Genomic DNA, 11,523 nt, shown 5'->3' on the forward strand with positions numbered 1-11,523 from the left:
CTTTCAAGATTTTTTTTTTTTATGTGTAGTATTCAGAAGCTCATTTATGATGTGTCTTTGTGTGGCCTTGTTTATTTATCCTGCGTGGAGTTAGCTCAGTTTCTTGAATAGGTTTATGATTTTGGCCAAATTTCTAAAGTTTTCAGATATTTTCCTTCAAACATTCCAATACTTCTTTCTCTTTGCTCTCCTTCTGGGATGCCAATAACATAGATGTCAGCTCTTTTGTTATCGTACTACAGGTTTCTGAGACTTCGCTCACTTTTCTTTCAGTCTATTTTTGCTCTGTTGTTCATTACAAAGCTGTAGTGATCGAGACAGTATGGTACTGGCACAAAAAGAAACACATAGATTAATGGAAGAGAACAGAAAACTGAGAAATGAACCCACAGCTACATGGTCAACTACTCTTTCACAAAGCAGGAAAGAATATCTAATGGAAAAAGACAGCCTCTTCAACAAATGGCGTTGGGAAAACTGGATAGCAGCATGCAAAAGAATGAATCTGGACCACTTTCTTACACCAGACACAAAAATAAACTGAAAATAGATGGAAGACCTAAATGTGAGACAGGCAACCATCAAAATCCTAGAGGAAAACACAGGCAGTATCCTCTTTGACATTGGCTGTAGCTACTTCTTACTAGATATGTCTCCTGAGGCAAGAGAAACAAAAGCAAAAATAAACTATTGGGACATCAGCAAGATAAAAAGCTTCTGCACAGTGAAAGAAACAATTGACAAAACTAAAAAGCAACCTACGGAATGGGAGAAGATGCTCGCAAATGACATATCTGATAAAGGGTTACTATCCAAAATATATAAAGAACTTCTAAAATTCAACACCTAGAAACCAAATAATCCAGTTTGAAAAAAGGGGAGAAGACATGAAGAGACATTATTCTCTGTTATTTAAGTTGGGTAAACCGTATTGGTATATCCCCAAGTCTACTGGTTCAATCCTCTCTCATTTCTGCTCCAGCATTGAACTCATCCGGTTAATTTTTTAAAAAATTTTGTTGAATGTTTATTTATTTTTGAGAGAAAGAGAGAGAATGTGTGTGAGAGAGAGCCGGGGAGGGTCAGAGAGAGAGAGAGGGAGACACAGAATCCGAAGCAGGCTCCAGGCTCTGAACTGTCAGCACAGAGCCCAAAGTGGGGCTGGAACCCATGGACCACGAGATCATGACCTAAGCCCAAGTCGGAAGCTTAACCGACTGAGCCACCCAGGCGCCCCTCATTCAGTGAATTTTTAACTTCAGTTACTTTATTTTTAAGTTTATAATGTCCACTTTGTTCTTTTTATAACTTTTCTCCCTTGCTGAGAGTTTGTACTTTTTCCTTTGTTTCAAAAGAATTCATAATCACTTGCTGAAGCATTTTTAAGACAGCTGCTTAAATATACTTGCCAGACCATTCTGATTAACCTTGGTGTTAGCATCTTTGATGGTCTTTTCTCATTCAACTTGCGATGTTCTTGTTTCTTGGTGTGAGGAGTGATTTTTTTTATTGTATCCTGCACATTTTGGATATAGTATGAGGCTCTGGATTCTATTGAATCTTCATTTTTTAAGCAGGAAGTCCTCCTATTTTGAAGTCATGTGAAGGCTGGGTGTATCGGCTCCGTTTCCTGCTGAACTTCACTGACATCACCTCCAAAAAGTGGAGCCAAGACTCCCATCACACCATCTTGTTGCAGACAGATGTGGTAGGCCTTCAGTCCCATCCTCAGCCCATTAACATCTTTCTTGAAAAAGTGGTGCACCGACTCAATCCAACTTATTATCTCAAAGTGGGAGTGTAAGTTCAGCTCCTTACTGATGCGATGCGGGGGGGGGGGGGGGGGTGAGGGCTACAACGCAGGGGGCTGACACAGCATTTCGTGGAAGGGGTAGAAGTTCAGCTCCCTACTGGTCCCAACTCATGAAGGGCGGGAGTAAAGTGTCAATTAGCTCCGCCCCTCACCACCTCATTCTACCTGTTGATGCCAGTGGGGGGCGGGGAGGGTGGCAGCTCAGAAGACAGGTGGAGAAAGCAGAGTGTTGAGTAGCCCTGCTTCACACTGCCTCATTCAGTCTCCTTGCCGTGAGGTTGGAGGGGGAAGCTCAGCTCTCCGTTAAACCCCACTGACCTCCAGAAGCAGGGAAAGTGGAGCACAGACTGGCTCCAACTTACATTGCCTTATTGAGCCTCAAGGTTGCTAGATTACGGGGCGGAGATTCAGTTCGCCATTGGACTTGGTCAAATACTGTAATTTGATCCCTCCCCACCAGTGCTCTGTTCAAGAAAGGGCTGAAATCAATCCGAGATAACTCAGTGTTGGGACTTTGTGGGGACAATTGGGAAATATAGGGTTATTAAGAGAGCCTCTCTCTTTGTGCTGGACTTGAGGTTGGTGGGAGTAGACCTGGAAACTATGGAGACTGCTACCTAATGATTTAAGGAGAGTTTAAGACTCTTTTGTCTTCCCTATACAGTAAAAACAGTGGTTAGGTACATATACCTGATTTCAAAATGTAGCTCAATTATGAGACTTTGATCACAACATTTTTACTAAGTAAAATGGAAATAATAAAAGTATATCCCCTACAGGGTTATTTCAAACATTTAATGAAGTAATGCACGTAAAGCAGTTCAACCAATGTTTGGCATGTTGTGAGTTCTCGCTAAATGGAAACAGTGATGAATAATTGACAATGGTTGTTCATGGCAAGCCAATGTCTTCTCCTTTCCTTTTATCTTTCATAGGACTGAGCTCATGGTAAGTGCTTAATAAATATACCAATGTATCAGGAATTAGCAGATTAAAACCTGCTAACTCAATTTTCTATCCCATCACAATACTTGTTTTAATGTAAAGATTAGAGCTGGCTGACCAACTGTACCCTCACCATCTGCTGTCCCCACAACATATCAGTACTGTCTCTTCCACATCTGTCTCTCCAGGGATTCTGTATCAAAAGCAATTTCCCATGAGACTGACATCCTTATAGCTGCACAGAATAAAAACTCCTTATCCACAGTAATGTAGAGACTCTTCCCTTCCTCCTCTAGTTTCCCAGTTTCCCCCTTGTCACTTTTTAAAAATAAACACAGTAGAACTTGGATTCGAGGAATAAAAGTTGTGAAGAACAGAACGTGAAAAAGTGTCAGATGACACTGGTATTAATATTGCGCTTCTGGAGTTGTGTTAGGGTTTTTAAGCTGGTTGTGTAGTGAGAAATGCAGACAGATTAATAGCACCTTGCCCTCACCGGCACAATAAGAACCATTCTGCCAGATTGCCAGAACCTCGAACAAGGGAGCTGTAAAGTGAGTTTTATCCGAAGGCGACCACATTCAAAGAGCTTTTCTTATTCCAAACTCTAATTGTCAACATCATCGCAGAAAAAAATGGCCTGGGATTTACCACTGTCTCATTCACCACAGCCTGGTTGGATCTTTTCATTCCACTTTGGTAATAGGTATGAGTATATCTCAAATGATATTGTTATTTGTAACACTGATCCTTGAGATATCATGGAATTTCTTTTTCTCCTAAACTACCCTGCCACCAATCTGTTTGTGACAGTACTTAGTCCCATTTTTACTTCTCTCTATCATGCCTTTATGATCCCAAGAGTGGTATTCTCAGCAGAGGGTGACTCAGCCACTCCCCAGGGGGACATTTGGCAGTAACAAGAAATGTTCTCGACTATCACAACCTGAAGGAGAGTGAAGAGGTGCAGGCCAGTGCTATTGGCATCTAGTGGATAAAGGCCAGGGATATTGCTAAACATCCTACAACATACAGGATGTTCTCTCTCCCCCAACAAAGCATCTGGCCTAAAATGTCAATAATGTCAAAGTTAGGAACCCTGATCTAGAAGCTGGAAAACAAGATCATATTTCCAAGATATCTGTGCAGCCAGAGTTCCACACATGCTCAATTGGAAAGCAGAAGTGAGATCCATGAGACCACAGCTGTAACGTCCTTCGGCAAACTCACTGGCAGTGGTGTTTCATTCTTTTGTGGAGTGGTTCTAGGTCTACCCTCTGACCCCTAGATCCCGAGTGGCAAGTGTTAGCAGCATCAAGGTTCCCACTGGAAGTATCCGATGGCTTATTTGCTCCTACTTGCATAGCATTCAATTTTGTTTCTCTGGCCCTCCTAGACATTCTTGTAAGTGACTTAATGGCCTATAATAAATCCTTTTCTGCTTAAACTAGTTAGAGTGCATTATTTGGTCTGCAATTAAGGATCCTAAGTAATACAGTAAGTGATTATAGGCAATCAATCTTCAAGAAGATGGGAATGTGAGATTGATTACAGTTTGAAATCAATGCAGATTTAGTTAGCAATAGAAGGTGGAACTCGTGTAGGCATTGGAGGACCAAGTGGCTGCTGCTATATGGGAAGTGGATCGGTATGGTGGATTAAAGATGGTCACAGGTTTTTTTGTCACTCATCCATCTGTTCTTTCCCTTTCCCTTGAACATAGGCCATCCCTATTATTTGATTCAGTGAGTAGAGAAAGACAAAATTAATCCTTGTAACTAACTTCAGAGGCAGGGCTTTAGATCTGCAATATCTGCTTTTATCACTTAGAATACTCCCTTTTGGGATTTAGCCGCCATGCTGTGGGGAAGCCCAAGCAGCCATGAGACAGACTACTGGGGAGTAGAACCAAGGTATCCTTAGCTGATAACCCCACCCAAATTTCCAACCAACATCCAGCATTAACTACCAGCCATTTTGGTTATCTGTCTTGAATGTCCCAGGTTCTGTTGTCCCTCTGATGCTTGTCATCTTAGCAGTCACCACTAAATAGTCAATCCACAAAACTGTGAGAGATAATGATTGGGTTATTACTTTGAGTCACTAAGTTTTGAAGTGGTTTGTTACACAGCAATAGATAACCAAAATAATTGGCTACTTCCAACTATATTGACAAGTTTAAAAAATAAAATGACAAGTTGAGGATTTAAATTCTCTACTCAAGACATAGCCAGGGAGTCAGTTTCTATAACTAACTTGAAAGAAGGTGGCTACAAAAATTAGATGCCGAGTCCAATTCTGTGGGATGCCCAAAATTCAACATAGATGGAATAAACAACCTGATTGGATCTCTTGTGTACAAGTCAGAGCACTGATTTGGAAAGAATAAGATGTTGAGAATAGGAATGGTTGCATTTGAGAGAATTTGAATGATTCTGAGGACATCTAACCTCCCAAATCTGCCAACAGAAATTTATTGCCAGTGGAAGGAGCCCCTCTTTCTCTATCTGATGACACTGGTCCTGTCCAGTAGAACAACCAAGAAAGACATCATCTAAGGTAGATATCATCACAGAAATACCAATTATTCCCCTGCCTGAATGTACTACTTCTCAGAGGCTCCAAGCCTACAACTAGAGTCAGGGGCATCAACAAGCCCTGGGGCATCAGTTACAGAATAACTGATAAAAGAGGGGGCACGCTCAAAGAACTAAGAGATTTTGCAGCTGAATTTAGTGATATGAGTTTATTTACCAGAATGGATTCACAACTCTCTTTTCCAGTTATTATGGCATGTGGCACCATGAGCAGCAAAGTCTCCCATGACACCCTGTATGAGGTGGTGAAGAAAGTCCTTCATGGGAACCAGTGCACATGCCTAAAGTTTTTGGAGATGGTGGAGTTTCAGATCATCTTGAAGAACAATGACCCTCAGAAGGACAAATGTTTCTGGAGCACTGTCAGGCTTAAGTCCACTCCCCATCCCAAGTTCACCATCTGTGTTTTGGGGGACCAGCAGCACTGTGATGAAGCCAAGCCTGTGGATGTTCCCCACATGGAGATTGAAGAAACTCAACAAGAATAAAAAAAATTAGTTAAGAAGCTGGCCAAGAAGTATGATGCCCTTCTGGCTTCAGGATCTCTGATTAAGGAGCTCCCACAAATCCTGGGCCCAGGCCTGGCAAGGTCCCTTCCTTGCTGACCCACAATGAGGACATGGTGGCCAAAGTGGATGAAGTGAAGTCCATGATCAAATTCCAGATGAAGAAGTTGCTGTGTCTGGCAGTGGCCGTTGGCCATGTGAAGATGACAGATGATGAGCTTGTGTACAACATCTACTTAGCTGTCAATTTCCTGGTGTCATTGCTCAAGAAGAATTGGTGGAATGTCCAGGCTTTATACATCAAGAGCAGCACCCTGGGCAAGCCCCAGTTCCTGTACTAAGCCACAACTTAATAAACCCTAGTGCTACCACTATCTGTCTGCCTCTGACTAGGGAGAGAGAGGTGTTTTGTGAGCTGACATTGCATGCCATAGCACTGTGCTGATGACTGCAGTTTCTGGCGCTCAGTGATGGATAATCATTTTCTCCACACTGCAAACCAGAAAGTGCATTCTATCTTCAAAACTGCACAGTCTTATTTAGATCTCTTGGATACTTATAACATGTAACAGTAGGGTTGTTAACCAGGACTGAAGTTTTTCTGGTAACCCTGAGAGGGACAGATATGGACTAGGATTCCAGTTTCAATTGTTCCCACTGCTTACTAGTGGAAAGGGGCAAGATCTTCACAATGAAGACATTTACTCAGCCCTTGGCAGCGTGCCTAACCTGTGCCTTGAAGTTGCTTCCCTTTATGCCATGGATTCTTTCCGTAGGCTTTTTGTTTGGTTTTATCCCTCTAAGTTGTGAGTTTGGGCTCTTGGTCTGTAGGGATCACAAGGAATATTCCAGATGGAGATTGGGTTCCTAGATTCTTCAGATGGGAGTGGCCCACAACCCTGAGAAATTGAACTAGTGTTTGCCTATCTGACCCCCACATTGAATATACTATGTTCAGGGTAGTAATTTACTGTGTGAGATGTTTAGGAAAACACAAGTCAGAGACACGTACGATATTGTAATCCATTGTCCCTATTTTCTAAGGGAGCTTACCAAATGGGTAAAACCATGTTGTGGAAACTTCTAGGCCTTTTGCTCCGCAGGTAGGCTCTGCTCACTTCCTGACCTGAGGCACTTCCCTGTTGGAGTTCTTGCCTCTGGCACCAAGTACTGGAAAGCTGGTTTTTGGTGCTGTAGGAAATACCTGTGATTTAACCTTTTGACTTGAATCTTCTTGATTTAACTTTGGTAAGGTAACCAATTCATCTCTCCATCGTTTAATACAGCTGAAAGTCTATTCCAAACCATAAATTAAAATGTTGCACTTTCTCGAAACTAGCTGGAACCATGAAGAATACAAGGTTTTCACCAGAAACAAACAAATAAATAAATAAGTAAATTTTTAAAAATAATAAATGAAATCAATGGGCTCACTCTGGCATCTGGGAGTGGTTCTAAATGGCTGACAGAACTCTTGACTCAGTGGTGGCCTACTGACTTTGTAAATAAAGTCAATAGTCATGTAATTCCTTAATACAATGTAAGGAGAAAAAAAGGCAAGGAGCAAAGAATGCTGGAGTAAATTTGTTGTAATTCATCCACTCACCCACCTTTGAGAGTGTTCAAAAAACACTCCCTTACCAAAGCATTGAGAAATACTTTGATGAGAAGGATGACAGAATCTTTGAAAATCACTGTAGTGGCTGTACTCTAAGCTAGAAGTGAAAATGCAAGACGCTGCCACTGAGAAGGGCTTTCTGATCTGAGTGGTGTTGATAGGCTGGCACAAACACCAGAGGCAAAGCGAGCATGCTAGGCCACATGGTTGAAAAGACAGTCAGAATGGTTTGATCCCATAAGGGTCTCTACCCTGTGGTCTTTAAGACAGCTAAGGTCCAACTTGACCCAAGTCTTGAAAAACTCAAACGGGTGAATAGAATCTTGACTTCCATCAGCATGACAAAGGATCATCATCTGATCCAATTCTGAGAACTTGATCTCAGAATTGAGCCAGAATTCCTTGAAAAAAGGGACAACCTTAGTAACCCCCAAGCAAAGAGCTTGCAATAATCGTGTGTGTTTCAAATATCCTTCCTGGTCTTCCCCAAAGGAAACGGTGGTCCTGTGCCATTGTAACTGTGCAGTAGGAAACAGGAGATATATAGACCTTTATGGCATCATTAGACTGCATTATTCTGAGTTATCATTAATTCCTGGGACCTCGTAACACAATTGTGGACCAAGGCTGAAGGGGAGCTGATAGCAGAGTTTAGGCCTGGACCACCTAACAGTGGTTCAATGGATATATGAACCCATGTTAGTTCTTTCCCTAGTTCCTGAGTTCAGTCAAAGGGAAGCTCCTGGAGCTTTCCTCCATATGCAAATAGTAAACCAAAGACAATAATAGTTCCTATAAGAATACAAAGATTAATGCTACCAAGACCTGGAAAATCAACACTATCACAATCCCATTTTGTTTGCCTATGTAATCTGTGCAGAAGATGGATGGATCTTGGAGAATTATAGTGGCTTATTCTAAGCTTAATTAGGTTTGACCTCAATTGCAGCTAGTATTCCAGATGTAGTCTTCTTAGTGAAGCAAATCAATACAGCCTCTGGCACCTCGCATGCAGATACTGATCTGTCTAATGCATTTTTCTCTATCCCGATTAGCAGAAAATACCAGAAGTGATGATTAAGTGACCATAAGGCTGACAATTTAAAAGGAGTCCAGAGCAAGAGAAGGTTCTCCAGCTGGCCCAACTCGGCCATTTGGCTTTTGAGATACCTCAGATCCAATGATGTTTGATTTGTAATTGATCAAGTTGCTAAATGAAGCTTGCAGAAAGAAGTGTTAGGAGAATCATAGTGGCAAACCTTCAGAGATTGGTAGGAAAGTCATGTTCCTTTCTCTTTTTTAAAAACAGCTCTTTCTATGAGGTGACTATTGGCTCAGTTAAGCATCTGACTCGTGATTTTGGCTCAGGCCATGATCTGAGAACTGTGAGATAGAGCCCCATGTTGGGCTCCATGCTGGGCATGGAATCTGTTTAGACTCTCTCTCTCCCTATCCCCCTCACTCTTTCTCTCCTTCTCTCTTTCTTAAAAAAATGGGAGGAAAATAATTAAAAAATAAAAAATAAATTAAAAAAATTTAAAAAACAGCTCTTTCTCAACATACCCGAATGCCACAAATCCAAGAACACTGACATCATGAAACGGGGGTTGTCTAATTCACGGAGCCATAAATTCAGGCAAGCCCTGCATCAGTCCATCATCAAACGGATATGATATAAACAGAAATAGGTTTGAACAAATCTTTAAGATATAACTTATTTACCAGAGGCCCATACTTCCAGCATAGTTACTCCTGCCATATTGGTGTCCCAAACTTCTGAGAGTTCATATGATCAGTTGACTGAGGAGGAAAATCAAGCCTGATTTATGGTGCCAGTGAGAAATGGAATGCTATGCCATTTCAATTTCACTCAAGAATGGCCTTGGAGGACAATGGAGAAAGGGAGAATTTTCCAATATGTAGGATTTTAAGCAATTAGTCTTGTGATGCAAGGTCCAGGCATTTGGAAGAATAAGATTAGATGATTGGTAACAAGGTTTGAATGAAGGATGAGCAACTCTAAATGGGCCAAGCATAAGGGCATAGTTGCGGGCATCTGGGTGGCTCAGTCAGTTAAGCATCCGACTCTTGATCTCTGCTCAGGTCTTCGTCTCAGGGTCATGAGTTCAAGCCCTGCATTGGGCTCCATTATGGTGTGGAGCCTCATTAAAAAGAGAGAGAGAGTCAAGAAAGAGTAGTTGAACCCATGTGAGTGCTCAGAAAAGGTAGTCATTGCATAGGAAGTTCTCAATAATCATGTTGCAACTTATACCCCTGTGGATATCTGTCTAGTGACTAGGTTCATGGACGATATGGTCATGGTGGCAAAGAAAGAGTGATACACAGGTTTAATAACAAAATTAATTCTGGCTATCATATTGCTCAGCACACCAGAGTCTTGCTTGCATTCTGCATCACTGTCTAAGGACCAAATTGCTATCTGGTAGCAACTGATTACATTGAACATGAAGGGACAGAATTTGTCCTTACTGGAATAGATACTCATTCTCTGCATGGATGTGTATTCCTTGTTTGCCACAGTCCCACCAGGCACGGACTCACTAAATACTTTGTTCAAGATCATGGTATCACATACAACACCATCTCTTCATTGTATAGCAGAAGAAATCAGGAAGTAAGTATCTAATGTTCATGGGGTTTACTTACGTTTCCATGTACCTCCTCATCCATAAATAGTTGGTCTTACAAAATGATAGAATGACAACACTACTGGAGACAACATTTTGAGAGATCGAATAACGGTCTAATAGCCTGTAATATATGCTCTGAACAAATAAGACACCAATATTCCTCCTAGAGTGGATTCATTCCTCTTGTAGCCAGAATCTAAGGGAGCAGGAAACACAAATGGGAGAGTCAGCAGCTCCTCTGACTATCACAACTAATAATAAACCGTCTAAATAAGTATTTCCTTTTTATTTCCATAATTCTGGACTTTGCTGATTTAGGACGTCTTCCTCCACAAAGGCCACAATCATTCAGTATGAAGCTGAGACTTCCTATTGGCCACTCCATGTTCCTCAAAAGAAAGTGTTGGCTAACATGATCAATCTTTGCTATGAAGAGGGTGTCTGCCACGTAATGTGAGGGAAAGTAATAGGAGAATCCAAAGGTTCCTGGTGCTGCCTTTCCAATGATAAAAATGAATGAAAGATGCCAGAAGCACCAAATTGGTAATACTACCAACCCCCTAGAAACGAATGACCCACTAGATGAACCCCAACAGGATGGATGCTGACTGAAGCAAAATGAAAATGGACTTGGATGTAGGGGAAAGGAGTTTTGAATGTGAGTGCCCCCTTTCCCTTGGCACATCACCAGGACTGGGTGATAATACACTTGAAATGTTTGCATTATATCTTTAATTAGAAATGTTGCTGATTAGTAATGAGGTCAAGCATCTTTTCATACGCTTATTGGCCATTTGGATTCCCTCTTCTTTAAATAACTCTATTGAGTTATTTGTCTGTTGTATTAAGCTGATGGTACCCAAGATGCAATCTAGAAAATCACAAGATCAATACTCTTTCAGGAAAATCTGCAACATATATATAACATATATATGTTAATGTCATATCAGCAAAGTAACATAAAATGGTTACTACCTATAATACTCTAAGAAGGTCTTTATGAGTCCAAACGTTGACCCTCAGATAATGGAACATGGCATGGAGAAGAATGAAAAAGTTGGTTGACTTGCTCAGAAGTCTATAACCCCTGTCTTCCCCACCCCCTGCCACACACATAGCATACCTGGGAAGAATTGGGAACCCCAAAAAAGCCCAGGGGAGAAGAGAAAGTTTTGCTCATTCCAAACAGGAAAACATCATGGAAAATGTGAACTGAAAATAATGAAGAGAAAAGAAGAGGCTGCAGCTTTAAATAGTAATGAGTCAGGCAAGGCTGTATTGCCCAGGCTTCGAGTCAAAGGCGGGAGTGAGTCAGAGCTTTATAAAGGTCACCCTTCACCCACCTTTCCTGTGCCTCCCAGGCTGTTCACCACTGTTAACCACGGTGGGGGCA

The 11,523-nt window shown here is 41.5% G+C and overlaps 1 pseudogene; it reads left to right on the forward strand.

Moving 5' to 3' along the window:
* The first annotated feature begins 5,234 nt into the window (after window positions 1-5,234).
* On the forward strand, window positions 5,235-6,202 carry LOC102953662 (annotated as a pseudogene).
* The last annotated feature ends 5,321 nt before the right edge of the window (window positions 6,203-11,523 follow it).

The sequence above is a fragment of the Panthera tigris genome, chromosome E2, assembly GCF_018350195.1.
Source record: "Panthera tigris isolate Pti1 chromosome E2, P.tigris_Pti1_mat1.1, whole genome shotgun sequence".
NCBI classification, from domain to species: domain Eukaryota; kingdom Metazoa; phylum Chordata; class Mammalia; order Carnivora; family Felidae; genus Panthera; species Panthera tigris.